Here is a 21,703-nt window from a genome sequence, read left to right on the forward strand (position 1 = left end):
CAGAAATACCACCACACATCTAAAACCATCTTATCTTTCACAAACCTGACTAAAACAAGAAATGGGGAAATGATTTCCTATTTAATAAATGGTGCTGGGAAAACTGGCTAGCCATATGTAGAAAGCTGAAACTGGATCCCTTCCTGACACCTTATACAAAAATTAATTCAAGATGGATTAAAGACTTAAATGTTATATGTAAAACCGTAAAAACCCAGAAGAAAACCTAGGCAATACCATTCAGGACATAGGCATGGGCAAGGACTTCATGACTAAAACACCAAAAGCAGTGGCAACAAAAGCCAAGATAGACAAATGGGATCTAATTAAACTAAAGAGCTTCTGCACAGCAAAAGAAACTACCATCAGAGTGAACAGGCAACCTACAGAATGGGAGGAAATTTTTGCAATCTACCCATCTGACAAAGGGCTAATATCCAGAATCAACGAAGACTTTAACAAATTTACAAGAAAAAATCGAACAGCCCCATCAAAACGTGGGCAAAGGATATGAACAGACACTTTTCAAAGGAAGACCTTTATTCAGCCAACACACACATGAAAAAAGGCTCATCATCACTGGTCATCAGAGAAATGCAAATCAAAACCACAATGAGAAACCATCTCACACCAGTTAGAATGGCCATCATTTAAAAAGTCAGGAAACAACAGGTGCTGGAGATGATGTGGAGTAATAGGAAGGATTTTACACTGTTGGTGGGACTGTAAAGTAGTTCAACCATTGTGGAAGACAGTGTGGTGATTCCTCAAGGATCTCAAACTAGAAATACCATTTGACCCAGCAATTCTATTACTGGGTATATACCCAAAGGATTATAAATCATGCTACTATAAAGACATGAACACATATGTTTATTGTGGCACTATTCACAATAGCAAAGACTTGCAACCAACCCAAGTGTCCATCAATGATAGATTAGATTAAGAAAATGTGGCACATATACACCATGGAATACTATGCAACTGTAAAAAAGGATGAGTTCATGTCCTTTGTAGGGACATGGATGAAGCTGGAAACCATCATTCTGAGCAAACTACCGCAAGGACAGAAGACCAAACACTGCATGTTCTCACTCACAGGTGGGAATTGAACAATGAGAACATTTGAACACTGGGTTGGGAATATCACACACCAGAGCCTGTCATGGGGTGGGGGGTTGGGGGAGGGATAGCATTAGGAGAAATACCTAACGTAAATGAGGAGTTAATGGGTGCAGCACACCAACATGGCACATGTATACAAACCTGCACATTGTGCACATGTACCCTAGAACTTAAAGTATAATAATAATAATAAAGAAATGTAAGAAGTGCTAAATTACAGATTTTCAAATATTTAGGAGACATTAATATAATGCCATGTTTTTTCTGAACACTTATTAAGCACAGTTAACAAAAACAAATAGAAATGATAAAGTTTTGTTAATATTTCATGTTAACTCCCATTTTTATTTTAATTAATTTCTGGCTTGAAACCATTGGAAATTTGTTTTTAACGAACAGAATTAAATACATTAGGTCCTTGATAGAATTCTTTTCCTCCAAAGAATATCACCATCCCCCACTTTTAGCTAACTGTCATAATATGTTCTTTTTTTCCAGATGCTTCTTGTTCCAGAACTGTATACACAAGTTGGACGACTAAACTGATATTTGCATAACAAGAAAAGTGGTCTTTAGACAATTTGGCAAATATGCTCATAGCAGCACTGCCAGGAACTAACCCCCAAAATAGGATCACAGCAGAGTTGGAACGCCAGTGATAGGGCTTTATTTCCAAGCACACAACCAGAGTTAGAGAACACATTCAAATAACCCAGGCCTTTTTTTATGTAAAAATTTTTAATAATCATGGCATTTCCAATGCAAATTTAAAATCTAGTCAGTAGCTTATTTTATTAAGAGACTTCATGGTTTTGACAGGTAATGATCTTTGCTAGAAAGGTCCCCCTCCTCCTCCTCCTCCTCTTCTTTCTCAGGTCTATTCTTGATTCTGAAATTCACACCACTGGAATTTTATACCACACCACAGTTAAACATTTTTTTCTGAATTTTACTATATTGCATTTTCCTGAGGATTTCTTTAATGCATGCCCTAGTTCTTTGGAGACTTTCAATGCCTGTTTAACAGCTTTCCTTATTCATTAGCAACTTCCTTTAGAATCTAACAAGTCTCTTATGATCCTGGAGTTCTGTCAATTGTAGTAATTTTTTATTGTTTTTATCACACGGTTGGGAATATTTCTGCTACTTTTTACCCTCACTTAGAAGCTTAATATAACTACAAAAATGTTATATAACTCTTATTAATGTCTTCATCTTTTGTCATTATGAGTGGCCTAGCCCCTCCATAGACAATTTGAGCCTATGATTTTTCATGGAAGAGGGCATAGTTTAGCTTCATGTATTATTATCCTCTCTCATATTTGCTCTATCAGTATATATTGGAATATGGTTGAATTCTATAGCATGTATTTTATTGCTTTCACACGTTTTATTGCGCTTATGTTTGGATTTCTTCTCATCTGAGAAAGGATTGATTTTCTCATCTCAGTATATTTTTAATAAAATCATAGCTAAGAAAGAACATTTCATCCATCTAAAAGCTAACTTCCTTTCTTTTATTTTGTCCTGAAAAATACTACACCCACACATTTTTGCCAATAGCCTAAGACATTTAGCCATACTAATCTATCCTATTGGCTCCTTGGCTTTGATTGATGGACTAACAAAAATAGCTTGCTTGATGTTTCCAGAGAAAGTATCTTACCCTCATCTGTCTAAAGTATTCCTAACATAGGATTGTCAGATTTAGCAAATAAAAATATAGGATTTCTACTTATATTTCAATTTCATGTAAAAAACAAATAACTTTTTAGTATAAGAACATCTTAAATACTTAGAGGCTTATCTGAAGTTCACATTTAAATAGGTGCCCTGTAAGTTACCAGGCAATCCTGTCCTAAAGGAATAATATTCAAATCTCTCTTTAGCTTTTCCTCCAAATGTTGCTTAAAAATTTTCTGGGAAAATCATTAGTTTTATCTCCAGAAGCAAGACACTGTTGTCAGAAAAGGATGGGTTTCATTTTCTATTATTTTCATGTACTTGATTATTTATGATATTAGAACTGGGATCTCAGGAGTGGCCTTGTGTAGCAATCAATGGTGGCTGACCATTGGTTGCTCTTTAGGAAAAAGGGTCATAAGCCCCCTTTTGCTCACTTCCCTGCCCCTTGAAATTAACTTATTGATTTAAATTAAAAGCATTGCATGCCTACTCTACGATGAATATTGTGATGTCAAGAATCCCAAACAAGCAGCAAGATTCTGTCCACCAGAAATGTTAAGCATATGTAAACCGGAGGCGGGCGACTGGGAGGTACCAGAATATGCTCTTTGTATTGATTTTAGTACCTGAACTTATGTGCTTTAATTGAGTTATACTTACCTATAAATTGATGCTCCCATCATTGAAAACAGCTTGTGCTGTTACAGAATACATTGCGTAAGTGTATGGATTCCTTTACAGTCAACCAAAGGGTAAAGGTGACATGAAGAAGAAAAAATACGCTAACTAAATGAAAATTGGGAGTCATAAAAACATTTTTATAGAACTATAGAAATGATCTAAATCTCTTTTGGTGGGCTTTCTTTGCATCAGTACTACAAATGTTGGATTGTCCCAGCTCTGTCCTCAGACATCTCTGTAATCAGTATCTTGTCAGAGATCCCTGAAGAGGGGTTCTGGAGAGCCCTGGAAGGTTCTTGAGACCTCTCGAGGCAATCCAAAATGTCTTCCCGAAATGCCTTGGCCCATCATTTCACTCAGATATCTATATAAAGTCTCCCCTTAGACAGATCTTCTCTGACAACCCATTAGAAAATAGCAGCCTCTGTTACTTCATCACCTTCCCTACTTCACATTTTGTATAGTTCTGTTGCAACCTGAAATAAAATAACTTAAACCGAAATATAAATAGCACATTTGTTTATATTGGGTTTCCCACACAAGCTCAAAGAATGTAAGGACATGTACTTTTGTTTATTACTTTATCCCCAACACATTCAATAGTACATACCATATTGCATGTCTACAGAAATCGTTTGTAATTTTTTTGTACAATGAATGTATTTTATCTGATAGTTTTTCTTGGCAGTGAAAATATGCTTTTCCCTTACAGCTGCTCTTATTGAAAGACATTACTCTTAAGTGAATTTCCTCACTCCAGTAATTCAAGAAGAAAAAGTGTATATAGAGAAAAAGCATTAATAGTGTTTTATAACTTATTCCTAAAAATGGGTTGATTAAATGTTTATCATTAGTGCAGCAATGAAGTTTCTTTTAAACTCTGAAAATGAGGGCACATTCAGTGACTTATATTTTCAATGCCTTGTGTAGACCAAAAATAGATAAAAACAAGAATCACTAGGAAAGTAATATTGTATAAGCCAATCTCTAACAGAGTCACAATAAAACAAATTAATGTTTGAAATTATCACCATTAGGTCAAATCTGTGTCTTGAGCTTCAAAATACTTCATTCATTCAATGGTTAATCGGTCACTGACTACTGTAGGCTGGGTACTGGGGAGCCAAAAGAGAAATTAATCACGGTCATCAATTTAAAAACCAAAAACTCTGTCAGCCAAGTGTATGCAACAGTTTTGCAGAATAAACACAGTGAGTTTGGTTTAAGACAGAGAAATTTAAGTTTCCAGAATATTGGGGAGAAAGTGTCTAATAGGATGGTGGAGTTCATGTAGAGATTCTGGACTGGAAAAATGATTTGGCCACCATTAGCATAGGACTAGATGCCACTAAAGTGGCAGAGATCACTTAGAATAAATGGCAAACAAAAAAGAGGCCTTACTTCCTTGAGATTCTTCTGACTAGGAGCCAGACACTACAGAGCATGGAAAATATTTTGTAAGGTAGAGTTACCGAAGACGGCCTTTTTCTCCGAGATATGCTGACATGCTTAATGTGGGCTTTCTTTACAACAATGTGATCATTCCAACAACTACTAGTTCCACGATGTTTTTAGAGTTTACAAATGTATTACTACAGTGAGTTTTATTGTATCTGAGCCTCGTGAGAGATTTACGATTATCCCTATTTTATGCAAAACTTCAGAAAGTTTAAATGAAAAGTCACAAATAGATGATTGATACCTAATCCACAGCTCTTGGATGACCTATAGCGTCAATGTTTTCAATGAAGAGAAGGTGATTTTCACCCCATCCTTCACTTCTAGTTTTTCCTAATTGTTCTATATGACTTTATTGAAAGCTTCACTTCAAAATCAATCTCTCCCCTTCTCAAACTATCTTTCTTAATAAGGATAATTGTTAGGAAGTTCCCACAGCTACCTAACACCCTCTAATTCCCAAGACCTTGTGAATGCTCCTGACTATGAATTTTGAAGGCATTCCAGAAATACAGTTTCAGTTTGATTATAAAGCAAATAACATCTTGGATATTATTATATTTAAATATTTAGAATTATTTAAAATTAATTTTTTGCAAAAAATTCTTGGAGGGAAATGAGAACAAGAGTTTATTTAAGAAGTAGAATTTTATTTCTTTTTCTACAGGTCGACTTACTAACACTGTGGTTCTCCATAGAAATAAATAAAATTCACATACATAAAAAACGGTAGAGAATACTAAATGTGCCAAATAACGAATTCCTTTAAGCATAGATATATATATACACATATATACACATATATATATACATATATACATACGCACACATATATATACATATATATACACACACACACATACATATACATGTATATATACACACATACATACTTATATACACTTTTATACCTGCCAAGAAAGGTAAGTTTGTCACTGCTTAGAGATTGCTGAAAGCAAAATGAAAGAGTTCCATCAAGTGGTCATATCAAGACACAGCAGTTTGTATTTCACCAATAGAAAGAGGAAAACAATTTCTCTGAAATCTAGTTCAGACATAGATTTCTAACCGAGCTATTAAAATTTTATGCCATGCAACATTAAAAAACACAATTAAATGCATTTTAAACATTATTACTAATTCATTTTCCAATTCATTTTTAAACTGCAAAGAAAATAGAAACTATGTGATTTTTATTTTTTATCTTTTTCATAACGAATACTCTCTCCATATAGTTTGCAGTTGAAAATGCGTGGTTATAATCTTAATTTGCATGTTATAGTCATTTTTTAAAATTAGCAGGTAAACCACAGGTAATACTAAACTAAGTATTTGGATTGCACCGAAAATTCAGAAACTAACTACTTGCAAATGACCTATACATCTTAAAATAGTACAAAATAAATACAAAGAAAACTCTACTCAAGGTTGTTTTAAAAAATAAAATAAGTTATAAAACATAAACATGAGTTAACTTGCTTCTTTTAACAATCTATAGTTTTTGCCTTGCCAAATTTCATCTCCTTCATAAAGACAGACAAAACAGGCATCTTTCTTTTTAAAGTATAATTGATTTAAGGGGTCATTTTCTCATTATTTTGGAAAAACCATCATGGCTTATTTTAATGTTATAAATGCTACTTCTAAATATATATTACAGATTAAGATTTGTTTCTTGCTTAATAAAGCAGTAGTTCATTTAAGCAACCATTGTTTAATTAAACTTTCTGAATATTATATATATATTACTAATGAGATGAGGTTAAACAATAGATTTTTATATAAAACCTATGAAATATATATTATCTAGACATAAAATTGGAAGCAATGTATTTAATGATTAAGATCATGGATTTTGGCATCAGAGAGATTTGATTTGAATCTAATCTCTTCCACTTTTTTTCTCTGTAACCTGGAGCAATGACAAGCGTACTTTGTTTCATTGCACTTTTCTTGTAGATGTTGTGTTTTTTACAAATTGAAGGTTTGTGGCCAGCCTGCCTTGAGCAATTCTATCCACACTATTTTTTCCAACAGTATGTGCTCACTTTTGGTTTCTGGGTCACAGTTCAATACTTCTCACAATATTTCAGATTTTATCATTGTCATTATATTACTTATGGTTATCTGTGATCAATGATCTTTTATGTCACTATTGTAATTGTGGGACACCATACACTCTGCACATATAAGATAGCAAACTTAATTAATATCATGTGTGTTCCCACTTCTTCAGCAGCTAGCTGTTCTTCCATCTCTCTTCTTCTCCTCAAGCCTCACTATTCCCTGAGACACAACAATATTAAAATTAGACCAAGTAATAACCCTGCAATGGCCTGTAAGTGTTCAAGTGAGAAGAAAAGCATCATACATCTCCCACTTTAAGTCAAAAGCTGGAAATGATTAAACTTAATGAAGAAGGCATGTTGAAAGCTGAGAGAGGCTAAAAGCTAGGTCTCTTATAACAAACAGCCAACTTATGAACACAAAGGAAAAGTTCTTGAAGGTAATTGACAGTGCTACTACAGTGAACAAATGAACGATGAAGAATGTAAAACAGGCTTGTTGCTGATATGGAGAACGTTTTATCAGTCTGGATAGAAAATCAAACCAACTACAACAAGGCCCAAATTATCTTCAATTCTCTTCAGGCTGAGAGAAATGAAGAAGAAAAGTTGGAAACTAGAAGAAGTTGGTTGATAATTTTTAAGGAAAGAAGCCATCCCAAAATAAAAGAAAAAGTGCAAGGTGAAGTAGTAGCATGTGCTGATGTAGAAGCTTTAGCACATAATCTGGAAAATCTAGCTAAGATAATAGATGAAGTTTGTTACACTAAACAAGAGATTTTCAGTGTAGATGAAACAGACTTATATTGAAAGAAGATGCTGTCTAGGACGTTCATGGCTAGAAAATAAGTCAATGCCTGGCTTTAAAGCTTCAGTGCACAGGGTGACACTCTTGGTAGGGGCTAATGCAGCTGGTAAATTGAAGTTGAAGCCAATACTGATTAACGATTCTGAAAATAGCAAGAATTATGCTAAATCTACTGTGCCTGTACTCTATAAATGGAGCAAAGTCTGAATGACAGCATATCTGTTAACAGTATGGTATACTGGATATTTTTATCCCGCTCTTGAGACCTACTGCTCAGAAAAAAAAGAGTCCTTTCAAAATATTGCTGTTCATTGACAATGTACCTGACCACCCAAGAGTTCCGATGGAGGTGAACAAGGATATTAGTGTTTCTAAGCTCGTTAACACAACATCCATTCTGTAGCCTCTGAATCAAAGAGTAATTTCAACTTTCAAGTTTTATTACATAAGAACTAAACATGGTAAGGTTATTGCTGCCATAATGACTACTCTGATTAATCTGGGTAAAATAAATTGAAAATCTTCAGGAAAGGATTCACCACTCTAGATGACACTAAGGACATTTGTGATTCCTGGGAGGAGTCCAAAATATCAACAATAACAGGAGTTTAGAAGAAGTTGAGTCCAACTCTCACAGATGACCTTGAGGGGTTTAACTCTTCAGTGGAAGTAAATGCGGATGTGGTGGAATCAGCAAGACAACTAGAATTAGAACTGGAGCCTGAAAATGTGACTGAGTTGCTGCAGTTTCAAGATACAATTTTAATGCATTAGGATTTGTTTCTTAGAGATGAGCAAAGAAAGTCGTTCCTTGAGATAGAATCTACTCCTGGTAATGATGCTGTGAACATTCTTCAAATAACAACAAAGAATTTAGAATATTACAGAAACTTAGTTGATAAAGCAGTGGTAGAATTTGGGTTTGAAAGAAGTTGTACTGTGGGGAAAAAGCTATCAAACAGCATCACGTTACAAAAAAAAAAAAAAAATCTTTCATGAAAGGAAAAGTCAACCAATGTGGCAAACTTCATTGCTGCCTTGTTAGAAGAAATTGCCACAGCCACATTAACTTTAAGAAACCACCACCCTGATTGGTCAGCTGCCACCAACACTTGGACCAAACCCTTTACCTGTGAAAAATCACAACTTGATGAAGGAACAGATAATCATTAGCATTTTAGCAATAAAGTATTTTAAAATTAAAGTATGTGCATTGTTTTTTAGACATACTTCTATTGCACACTCAGCTGCTTATATTGTAATGTAAACATGACTTTTTTATGCATTGGAAAACCAACAAACTTGTATGACTCACTTTATTGCAATGTTTGCTTTACTGCAGTGGTCTGGAACTGAATCTGTAATATCTCCAAGGTATGCCTGTATATCTTCATGTATAATAGGGAAGTAATTCTACTGATAGAGGTATGGTAGAGCTTAGATAATGTCTCTTATATCAAGCATCTAGATTAGTAGCTGACTATCATCAAAATGAAAACACATGTTTGTGAATTAATATTTCCACTGTTCTATCTTGTTATTGGTAGGTGAGAGTGGTGGTGAACTTTCACCTCAAATTGTTTGATTTAAATAGTTGAAAAAATATAAACAAGTAAGGAGACAAAAGACAAATGTATTGCTTCTATGATGACAATACGATCATATTTCTTCTGAGTGCTCTATGACCTTCCTCCAATCTAAGCAATATTTCCATTTCTACTAGAAGCCAGAGAGATTCACACTGTTACCCTTCTTTCTGTCTTTTGGAAATTTGCAGTGATAATAAGTTGATTTAAAATCCTTACTTAATATCAAGAACAACTCTTCCTGTCAACATGGTAATAAAATGAACACTGAGGATGAAGAGAGAGAGAATGATAAAGTGCATTCAGTAAAACATAAACAAGTAAAGGATGTGGGCGCAAGGTATATAGGAAGTATTAATAGTTGTACTCCTCTCACATATTTTGTCATGTGTGAAATAATTCAAAAGTAAGATGTAAGTAAACCTAAAAGAAAAACTAAAACTCCCTTTAGGAAACCTAAAAGTGAATAGATTCACACTTCAACAAACTTTTGACGATATGTCAGCAAGATGGAAAATAACTACAAAAGGAAAGCTGCAGATACAAGAAGAAATGTTGAGTGAAGAACATGGAAAGCATGTAGATAAACCACAGGGTCTGTGTGAAATAACAAAAAAATTAAATTTGGGAATACAGAAAGGATATAATTAAAATATGGGACAATAAGTAAGACTAGCAGGTGATTTGATTTTTATAATTCTAAGGTCCCTATGTTATATAAAGAAGGAATAGAGAAAATGATTAATGTAGACTTTAAGTAAATAAATCTGTTAAAATTTCATGGTAACTATTAAAAGAATAAAGAGGGAAATAGAATTTAAATAAAAACTTCATGTAAAAGATGCAGAAAAAGTGATAAAAAGTAAAAGCGATGAAGCAAAAGAGGAACATACAAAACAAGAAATAGGATGGTAATGAATCCAAATATATCAGCAATCCTAATAAATGTAAATAAATTAACTTTCTAGTTAAAGGTTAAATTCAATAAAAGATAAGATCCAGGATTATACTATCGAAGAATCACACATGAAAATAAAAACATGGAAAAACTGATACACAAAGGATAAGAAATTAGGCAGCTTAAATATTAGTCAAAGGAAAGCTGGTGTATCTATATTAATATTATAGAGTGAAGTCTTTAAGGCACAAAGCATCATATAGAATGGAAAACATCATAAAACAATGATAATTATACACTCATTTCAACTTTGATGCCTCTAATAACTTGCCTCAAAACATATAAAGAAGTCAACAAACCCATCATACCAAGGAATACACAGTGTTCTCAGGTACGCACGGAACTTCAGAGAAAGCCGAACCACATGGGGAAGACATAATGCACATATCAGCCAATTCCAAGGAATTATCAGACAGATATACTTCTCTTAGCACAACGAAGTTCAAAGTCAGAAAAAAACATTTTTTTTTGAAAAATTTGTAGATTTGGAAATAGGAAAGCATATTTAAAACATACAAGAAAGCAATAAAGTCTGAAAACCGATAAATTCAACAGTTAACTTAAGATATTAGGGAAAATATAAGAAACCCAAGCAGAAGAAATGCAATTATAAAAACCAACAATAATAATGAATGAAATAGTAAATAGAGATACAGCAGATTAAAACAAAAAGATTAACAAATCGAAAGGCTAATTCTTATATATTTAATATATGTGTGTGTCTAATCTACTCTCAATATTAAACTATTAATCCTTTCTTTCCTAAATATATATCAACAATGATTGTTATATTTTTTCTATTTTTATATTTACACAGGGAAATGTGATATTCACCATGTTTCACTTAGTGTTTTTTAACTCAGTATCATTTTTGAGGCCAATTTTGAGACCCATGTGTATAGAGAGATACTTTATCCCTTTTAACTCTTGCCCAGTAATATATAGATTAAATTTTTATCCATCTATCCCCCATTTGCTATCTACTAATAGTATTTCAAAGCACATCCCTGAATTTTCCTATGCATCTCTGTTACACGTTACCCTAAAGAGAAATGACAAGCTTTTTAGAGAAGTGGCATACTCAATTTCCCTAAATGTTGGCAAATTGATTATTTAAATGGCATTTAGCAGAAAATCTAACAAAACATTTTTCTTCACATTAAAAAAGAAATCCTTAAATTGCTTCTTAGTTTCTATAAAAATGGAAGAGTGGAGAAGTATTCAGGGCTTTATGTTTTATTCAATTGGATCAATATCCTCCATAATCCTGTGAATCACCTTTTTAAAAAATTTGTAAAACTTAAGACAATATTTTAGAGTTTTGCTCCACATTGTTTGAAATTTAGAAACTTTTATTTCTAATTAGATTGCTATGACATTAAGTGTGTGTGTGTGTGTGTGATTGGTAGGTATATAAATTATCTACTACATGCAAGATATAAAAATATGATAAAGTGTTTGGACCTTACCCTTAGAAAACAATATCTCAATAACTGTGGTGTGGCTGAGATGATGTTCAGGTATCATCTCATATTTGCCTACATTTCTAAGTTTATTTCTACATTGCCAAGTTTGTCACTATAACATGGCCATTTCCTGTATAGGAGACAGATGCTCTTTAGGTGTGTCCATCATAAAACTAGTTTAATAAATCAGGACACGTTGAAAATAAAATAAGCCTCAAGCATAAAGCAGGACCAATCCTTGAACAAAGTGTATATTCAATATATACTCCATTGGCTTCAATAGTGAAAATATACTGTGAGCTGTCACAAAGTTGGTAGGCTCTGATCCCCAGCGGGTACTGTGCCTGTCCTTTGCATAACTAGAGGGATTGTTAGTCCTCTTTGCATACATCACGATTGTTAATAAAGTGACATTTGTCAAAATGAGTAAGCACCTGTTGCCATGGAAGGTGCCATAAGCAAGATTATAAAACAAATTGTTGTAGTTGGCTAGGAACCAGGAGGAAGATGAACACCAGAAGAAAAGGCATTCTTTCCTTAATTCCTCATACCCATTTTACAATGCATTGCATACAGTTGTTTATGCAGAACACAGGCTGTTTTCTTTTTTTCTGAAACCTCATGTAACCGATGGTATTTTAAATGAGCTCTAATACAAAATGCCTCACACACTGCTATCCTATGCCTCATTTAACCCATTATATGGGTTCCCTCTTGAAACATTTAGTCTTCATTTGTCTATTTTTCCTGTAACTTATTTTTAGGAATAGAAAAATCATGTCCTGGGAAGCATGTCTTCTGGCACATATTTAAAATACCTAAGGGGGCTCAGGTAACATCAAGACCCTAGTAGGTGCAGACGGGTCCCCACCAATATCTTGGCATTTTATTTCAATTATTTACTATCTTTCAATATGGCCCACAGCATGAAGATTTTGCATATACCAGTTTATTTTTTAATTGAAAATTGAAATAATACCAATACTCATAAAAAAATCCATTCAATTCTATTCAGTAAACAGTCTTCCTCTTCATGCCAGTAGATATCTGTAACTCTTTCCCCAGGTTCCTTATTTAAAGTATCTTTACCAAAAAAAGCAGACAGGCTTCAAATAACCGTCTGACATTGGAGAATGACAATATTTTTTCTTGTGAATTAGCATCCTAGCTAGGCACTGATATGAGATATACTGACATAGCTTTCCTGCCAAATCTCATTCTTGTATTGTTCATGAATAGATTCATTATTTTGGTACAAAGACTTTAAATATCAAGTTTAATTGATCTTTTATATCACACTTCTCCAGAATTTTTTACTGAAGGATAAATTTGTTCCTCTAAAAAGCACAGCCTGTCCCGAGCAGATGCATGCCATTAAAAAAAAAAAAATCACATAAATGTCTTCTTTTGGTTCTATCACAGCCTAACATATGAATCCATGTTTATTGTGGTAATGATTCAAACTAGTAAAATGGGGTATAATTTTTGTTTGTATTATAATTGCAGTGCTCCTCATTTCTAGGTACCCCATACTGGCTATTCTCATGTTTTATGTGAATCTCAGGGTGTATTGACTAGCTCTGTGATCTTGGAAAAAATGACTGGCTGCAAAAAGTTCTCTCATTTCTTCTGCCAATCCCATTCTCTGAAGAGGAAAATGTAAGACTATGTGTGCAAAAATTCTAAGACACTGAGAGTCCAAAGAAAATAGAGAATAGATATTTAAGCTTGAGACCAGAAAGCATTTGTGATTATTAAGACTGAATTCTTGTGACTTTGAGTCAGAATGGCTTGTTTTTAGTTGGAAGTTATCTTCTAGATCCTTATTCTCTGATTATATGCAATTTGGAAATGTCCTACATAAAAACTGCTGCCTAACTTGTCACCTGGTTTTCTTCCAATGCACAGAAAGAACTAGAAGCCCTGCAACAAATGGATTATGTGCACCATCTGGCCATTTTGTGTCGCATACTAAATTTTAAACTAAAAATGCCTTTCTTCTTCCCATACTAGAACATAAGAAATTTGCTATCTTTTCTGGCTTGATGTATAACTTAATTTATTTGTTAATATAAGTTGTTGATGGCTAAAATTGTGTAAAATGTAGTTATACATAATTTTTAGCTTCAAAGTCACAAATTTTGTCACTTTATTATGGAGGAATTGCAAATATCTCTAGGGTATAAACTCAGCCTGATTTCTGGATATCTGTTTTTTTCTATTTGCAACTTCAAATATGTGTGTAACGCCATTGCGAACTCTCAATTTTGTTAGGTGTCTTTCAAGTATATATGAGAAGTTAACATATGCATATTTTATATAATTTTTACATGTAAGTGCATATGAGTTCCTCTGAACTTTGAGAAACTAAACTGTCCAGAAAGGTATGTTTTTACATGTAGCCATTTGTAATTTGGTAACCACAGGAAATGTAAATCTGAAAATAACTATAAAACAGTTAAGGATAAGTATATAGTGTGATTCTTTTCCTTATCTAATATAAATTTTTAAAGCCACAGGAAAAGGAGCCGAAGACTGGACTATAACAGGTTTGGAGGCTATGAATACATAGAATGATACCAATTTATGGAAATACAGATTGATATTAGCTCATGTTATTGAGGGCCTACTCTTTGCCTTTTTTGTGTATGTATGTATGTATGTCTTTATTTATTTATTTCTGTATTTATTTATTTTTAGAGACAGGGTCTCACTCTGTGGTTCAGATTGGAGGGCAGTAGCGCGATCACAGCTCACTGCAACCTCAACCTCCCAGGCCTAAGCAATCCTTCTGCTACAGCCTCCCAAGTAGCTGGGACTACAGGCACGTGCCACTGCACCCAGCTAAATTTAAAAATATTTTGTAGAAACTGGGTCTTTCCCTGTTGCCCAGGCTGATCTTGAACTCCCGGGCTAAAGCGATCGTCCCACCTGGGCCTCCCAAATTGCGGGGATTACACGCACAAGCCACCGTGCCCAGCCACCATTGCCTTTATACATATTACCTCATTTAAATATGCATTTTTCCAATGGAAGGAACTGGAGCTTAGATAAATTCTATACCTCTCAAAATAACACCACGTGGATTTTTAAAAAAATCTTTAAGCATTTACCTACTTATTTATTTGGCTAATGGGAAAAAAAAGCTCCCAGTCACAAACATCCCCCGTCACAAACATCACGATCCATGATGATAGAGCAAAATCAGATATGCTAAATTTAGCCAAATGTATTGCATACAGTAGGTCATCAATACATGCTTATTGAATTAATTAAAATCCAACTTGAAAAGGAAATTGACCCTGTCAAATATTTGTGTATTTTATCTCATCAAATTTAGTTGTGTGTGAGCCAAAGAAAACATATGAAAAGTGTTTTATTTTGCAGGGACAGATGTATAAAATATTATCTAATTTTAATATACTAAAGGCATAGTTATAGTTTTCCTTTAAACATCATTTTGACCTTAATGATGTGACTTACTATTTTACCCTCCAAAAACAGTACACTTTATAATTATAATTGCTGGAACACGCCACTTTCTAGAATTACGAAAAATAATTCATTACACATAAAGGCTTTATTTTGGAATGAATAAATGAATGTTGGCTGTCATCGTAATTTGTGCCTCCCGAAAGATTGGTTTCCTACCTCTAGATAGAGAGAAAATAAAATTTAATCTTTAAGAATTCACATTTCTTGTTTGGCAAGAGTTTGTATTGCTACTAATTAGCTGAAATAGAAATTAAAGAATCTCGGCTACATTGAACAACTGGGCTTTGAATGTCTAAAACTGTTTCCTCAGAAGAGAACAGGTGATGTCATTGCATCAAGTCACTGGGATGAATTGCTGAAAGGGAGATGCATGGAAACAATATCGTACCCTCAAAATTTCCATTGAGGAGCACAATGTCTCCATATACACTATTACCAGTTTCCCTTCAGAATTTTCTCTATGTCTGCTTTTAATTATCCCAAATTCATTTATCCCCCCTATTTAAGTTCCCCCTCCCTCTTCCCCTATATTTCCCCTTGAACCTATCTTTTCTGTATCCATTGCAGAGAGATCACTTCGTTGTAACTGAATACAGATCTGAATGCTTACCACTTGCAGAGTCCAATTCACAAGAGTGAGGTCTGGTGGAAAGAAAGGGATTTTACTAACCAAAACTAGTAAAGGGGATGTGGCCGGATTCCCATCCAAAGCAACCACTTCAATTTTGGGGGTGAGGGTAGGAGTTTAAGTGTGGAAAAATTGATAAGGAAGGCGCGCAAAATTGTGCTGAGTACAATGTCTGTGTGTCTTGCTCTGGTGGCTATTTTGTGTCTCAGTCCTCCTGAATCACGAGCTGGCAGCATCTCAACAATGGCGGGGTTGTTGACTAGCCAGCCACCTTGAAATAATCTTGGGAATTTTGCAGCTGAGTCTCCAAGCTTCCTTTGTCAGACTCAAGATTAGCCCCTGCAACTTCTAAGAAGGCATATAGACGACAGCATACAATTAGATAAATGTGAAGGGAGTATACATGGTAGGAAAGGGAGGGATATGGAGTCTATTTTATGGCTAAGAGAAAAGGCTTCTACAGTTTTCTTCAAGGTTTTATCTTGAAACCCAAGACTAAAAAAAATAAAATGCATTTTGAAGTTAAGCTATCTGGTTTTTTAATGATTTATAGCTCTGGGGGTCTTCTCTTTTCTAAATATCCCCAAGCCCTAGGATGTATTTTGGGCAATAATTTGTACTAAATATGTGAGTTCAAAATGAGATATTTATTTACCTTGTACTTTATGTTGCAAATTTCCTAAAACTGTAATTTTAACAATCTACACGTTTATATTTATGTGATGGTTTTGTTAATTTCATTTCAACACTTTTCTCCAACAAGTGGATTTATACAAAACTGACAATGTGAATCTTCTTCAGCATCCCCCTTCAACATCTTAATAGGATAAAATGAATCATAATTTTAAACTACATTTCTTAATTTAAAGAAAAAAATTATGTGGACATATTCACATTCAAGGTGAGTATCCAGCAAACAGTAAATCAGGCAGGTGGTTATGTTGGGAAATGGTAGCAAAACATTTACAATTGATGCCATATGGCTTTCAGCCTAGTAGGGCCAACTAGCTGTGTTCAATGACTCTGGGGAAATTAAGCTGTTTGAAGGTCATTAATGCTAATTCTAAACCTCTGGGGCAGTGACAGGAAGTTGGCAGCAATATGCAGGGAAACCATACCTCCAACTGAGTGGATAAGCCTCCTTCATAAGTGGACCGAGGATTGTTCTTGTTGGGCCTGTGCTCTGATTTGGAGACAAAGAACCAGGTATAACCACTATTGCTGCATATACACAGCAGGCAGTAACGTATATTCTGATCCTGCCATTGTCTTTCTTAAACTGACCAGGAGTCCTTATCATAAAGTTCAAATCCCCTTCCATTATCTTCCTGTTTCAGCTGATACCACTGTCCTCTGGACTAAGCCCCAGGCACATTAAGTTTCTAAGTTGACATTTTTAATTAAGTTTTAAAGACATATTTGGAGAATTTTTTAATGCACAAGTATATGTCCAGCTCAAATAATTCCACTTTCAATGTGCTTTCCTGGGTTTCTTGAATGCCATTGAGAAATTACAGTACATATAAAGAAAATAGAAAAGAAATAGTAATCACTGAATCAATGATTAGCGAAAAAAAAACAGCAAAAGCTAAAGTTTTTCAGCAATTAAGTTCACCAATTTTCAGTAAATAACTCAAGTGAAAAAAATTAATTTATCTACTTGAAAATGGCTAATGCAGAGTCAAAGATTAAAATGTTGGAAATAAATTTTCTTCTTCCACGCCAACCTTTAAGGAAAATATTATTGAACTCTTCTGGAACACAAAATCTTTGCAACCAGCATTATTATGTATATTATCCACTTACATTAAATTAAAACTCTATATGCATGAGGGAATGTTTCTTCAAATATTAACCATAAATAGAAATTAGAAAAATGTATAAAATTAGGTTGTATATTTCATTCCTAAGATTTTCTAGACTGGGTTTTCTGAAAGATGCAACACCATTCTCTTGATATTCTACAAATAGAAACACGCTACCCCAGAGCATTGGGTTCAGAACGTGCTACCCCAGAAGATGGCACCTTCACATTTGAGAAAATCACAAAGGAGAAAGGTCTCTGACCTTCTCCAATCCTTCTTCTCTGAAGCAAGCTGTAAAAGAATCTGATCTTCAGCTGGGTGCGGTGGCTCACTCCTGTAATCCCAGCACTTTGGGACGCCGAGGTGGGTGGATCACGAGGTCAGGAGATTGAGACCATCCTGGCTAACACGGTGAAACCTCGTCTCTACTAAAAATACAAAAAATTATCCGGGTGTGGTGGTGGCACCTGTAGTCCCAGCTACTCGGGAGGCTGAGGTAGGAAAACGGTGTGAACCCGGGAGGTGGAGCTTGCAGTGAGCGGAGATCACGCCACTGCCCTCCAGCCTGGGCGACAGAGCGAGACTCTGTCTCAAAAAAAAAATAAAAAAAGAATCTGATCTTCCTCTGAAGTATGTGATAAGAGCCTCATGTGCCTCATATCTGGAGACAAGGAATGTCACACTGGGACACAGAAAATAATATGAACAAACAGGCCTTGCTAAGTTCCCCCAGCTTATTACCATTAGATCATACTCCTTCTGTTCAATCATGCTTCCTCATGACTGTCTACTCCCCATCCAACCTAAGCATAAATATACATAGATTTCGCCATTTCTTTGGGTCTTCATTTCTGAAGGTCCACATGTCACATAAAATTTACATTAAATAAATATGTATGCTTTTCTGTTGTTAAACTGCCTTTTGTTATAGGTGCTTCAGCCATGAACCTAGTGATGGATGAGAAAAAAAAATCCCTTCTACCCTACACTAACAAGGAAGGACGAGAGAGAGAATTCTAATTTCTTACCATAGGTATTCAATGTGATGAGAGGGTGGTCATTTGATGTATAAAATTAGGAATTCATTCTAAAACATGTTTGAAACTTTTGTTTACTTTATTGCAGAGGAAGGGGCAAGTTTGGTGCTCCAAATTCCTGTTTTATTTGCCATCATAGAAAGGATTTGAATTTGCAAGACACTTCAGAAAAGTCTGATTTTTTTTTTCACTTTAAATGTGGTATTGTGGTTACCGTAATGAGGTGGCATCGACACTGCTAATACTTACCCTTTGGAGTTTACCCCAAGGCTTTACCATAAGACATCATCCAGATCACTGTGCTTTCTTTTAAAAAACAAGTCTTTATTAAAAAGAAAAGCACAAACTAGACCATCACAAATAGAAATTAGTAATAGCCAGAAACGTATTTAGCAGCGATATTTTTTCTTTTTTTTTTTTAACAGTCTTGCTCTGTCTCTCAGGCTGGAGTGCAGTGGCGTGATCTCGGCTCACTGTAACCTCCACCTCCCAGGTTCAAGCAATTCTCCTGCCTCAGCCTCCCAGAGTAGTTGTAACTAGAGGTATCCACCACCACACCCAGGTAATTTGCATATTTTTAGTAGAGTTGGGGTATCACCATGTTGGCCAAGCTGGTCTTGAACTCCTGACCTCAGGTGACCCGCCTATGAAAGTGCTGGGATTACAGGAGTGAGGCACTGCACCCAGACTTATTTAACATCAGTTCTAAACATTGTTGACACATTGCAGTATCTAATTTTCTCTAGTATCCTTAATTAATTATATAATGTGACTTTTGAAGAATTCTTATATACATTAAGATAAAGTTCAAGAAGGCCATTAGCAAAGGATTTTAAAAAGAGTAGTTTTTTTACAAAGATTTTCCATTTTAAACAGATTTTTCTTATAAAATAAATTTCTCCATGTCTTTTAAAAATACGAAACTTGGCTCCCATTAAATATGCTCATTTTTAGTTACCCATGGGATACCCTTACTTATCTATGATAATAGATACTTGTCATAATTTCCTGTATACTCCTAATGTCAGAGGTATGTTTACAAGTGGTATCATTTACTTCTGGATTTCATTTCCAGCTATTTAACCTCCAGATTCATGATAAAGCATTTTTAAGATTATCTCTGAAAACAATACCTGCTTTTTATTTACTCAAAATATATCTACACTTAACATAAGTACACTTTGGATAAGCAGTTATTTTTAGGCAAACTTTTACTAAGATAAGTATATGACAACATAAATAATGGAGGATATCCATGTGTAGCTAAAAGTGAAAATATTTACTTTACCTGGAAGATGTGTTTTTTTTTAAAAAAAAAACCCTGAAACAATTGATTTCATGCAAAAAAAGTGCTAAAAGAAAAATGCGTAATCTCTGTATGATAAAAACATTTTCTCGAGCTGTGCAAATGACCTTGTTGATTTTTATTTTATCTAAGAATGATTTTAATATGCAATAATACAACTTACAGCAACATATAACAATGCATTTAATAGTAATGCACAAAAGTAACAAAGCAATGCAGATAAAAATGTTATACTGAACTCATCATTTGACATACTTCCTGTATTAGAATAATTTGCTGAATAATGTCAATTATCAAAACATGTAGCTGCTATGTAGTCCCTTAAAAACTGATATTTCCAGCATGTATATAATACACATATAAGTATATTCGTGTTGAACATAGCTTTAGTACTTTTTATATTTTTTTAAAAAGAAATTGTATGCCTTTTGTTCAAAACCACTATAACTTACTTGACCTGTGTGTGATTTTTATTTTCCGTTAAAATATTTAATTTCCAATATAGTTTGGATGTAGGACAGTCTGCATTTTAGGAAGCAAAAAAATAAATTTTAGAAAGGTAAAATATCAAAGCCAGTTTTGTAGTAATAGTGATGTCTAAAAGTTGAAATAGTAGCTGTCATTAAATGAGCACCTACTATATTTCAGGCACTAAACTGGATTCTTATAGACTCTTTAATAATAATATCATACATTATAAATGTGAAATTTTAGACTGCAAAGTACATAATTTGCTAAAAGTCACAGATGTAATAAACTGTCAATCCAGAATTTGAACTTAAATCTTTTGGCTGCAGAGAGGAAAACAAAAGAACGGTAGGTAAATAGCTAGATGAATCCGTTGACTGACAGTCGTATCAGCTTCCCTTTACTGAATGCTGATCTCATCACACCAGTATAACTTTGTAAAATGTGTTTATTATTTCCATGTTCAAAGTGAGTGACTTAAGGCTAAAAATGATAAGAAATGTGTCCTTGATGGCAGCTATCACTGGAAGATCCAGAATTTTAACCAATATTTCACTATCCAGTATTACTCATTTCAAAGCACTCAGCCTTTCTGCTATCACATACAATTTCCACTTCAAGTAACAAATTCAAATATAATCGGTACAAAGTTTATCCTACCCTGAAAATGAAATGTATAATATTCAAGAACAACTTGATGATTCACATCTGAGAAAACATAGTACTCTCAAAGTGACAAATACTGAATAAATAAATATTACCTCTGTATTGGATGTCTAAAAATGAGTAAGGACAAGATACTTCAAGCTGGAAAAATTAGAATGCAAACAAAAGACAACGGAGAAACCAAACATAGCTGGTCACATATGTATTTTTGTAACGATTTTTAAGTCTGGGAGTCTTGTTTCCTAAGCAAACATTTATTTTTTTGTTAGCCAGAAGTTTATGTCTCCCTAGATTATGTAAAATACTGAAAAAAGAAATATGAAAACTTTATTTTTAGTTGTGTCATCAAACAGTGCCTTACATATTTGAATGACTACACTTTCAAAAGCTGCCAAACTTTAATTTCTTCTGTTAGTATCTATATCTACACATATTCAACATTCAAAGTAAGGAATCTTGTAGTG

This window comes from Symphalangus syndactylus, chromosome 1 (assembly GCF_028878055.3).
Source record: "Symphalangus syndactylus isolate Jambi chromosome 1, NHGRI_mSymSyn1-v2.1_pri, whole genome shotgun sequence".
Classification (NCBI taxonomy): domain Eukaryota; kingdom Metazoa; phylum Chordata; class Mammalia; order Primates; family Hylobatidae; genus Symphalangus; species Symphalangus syndactylus.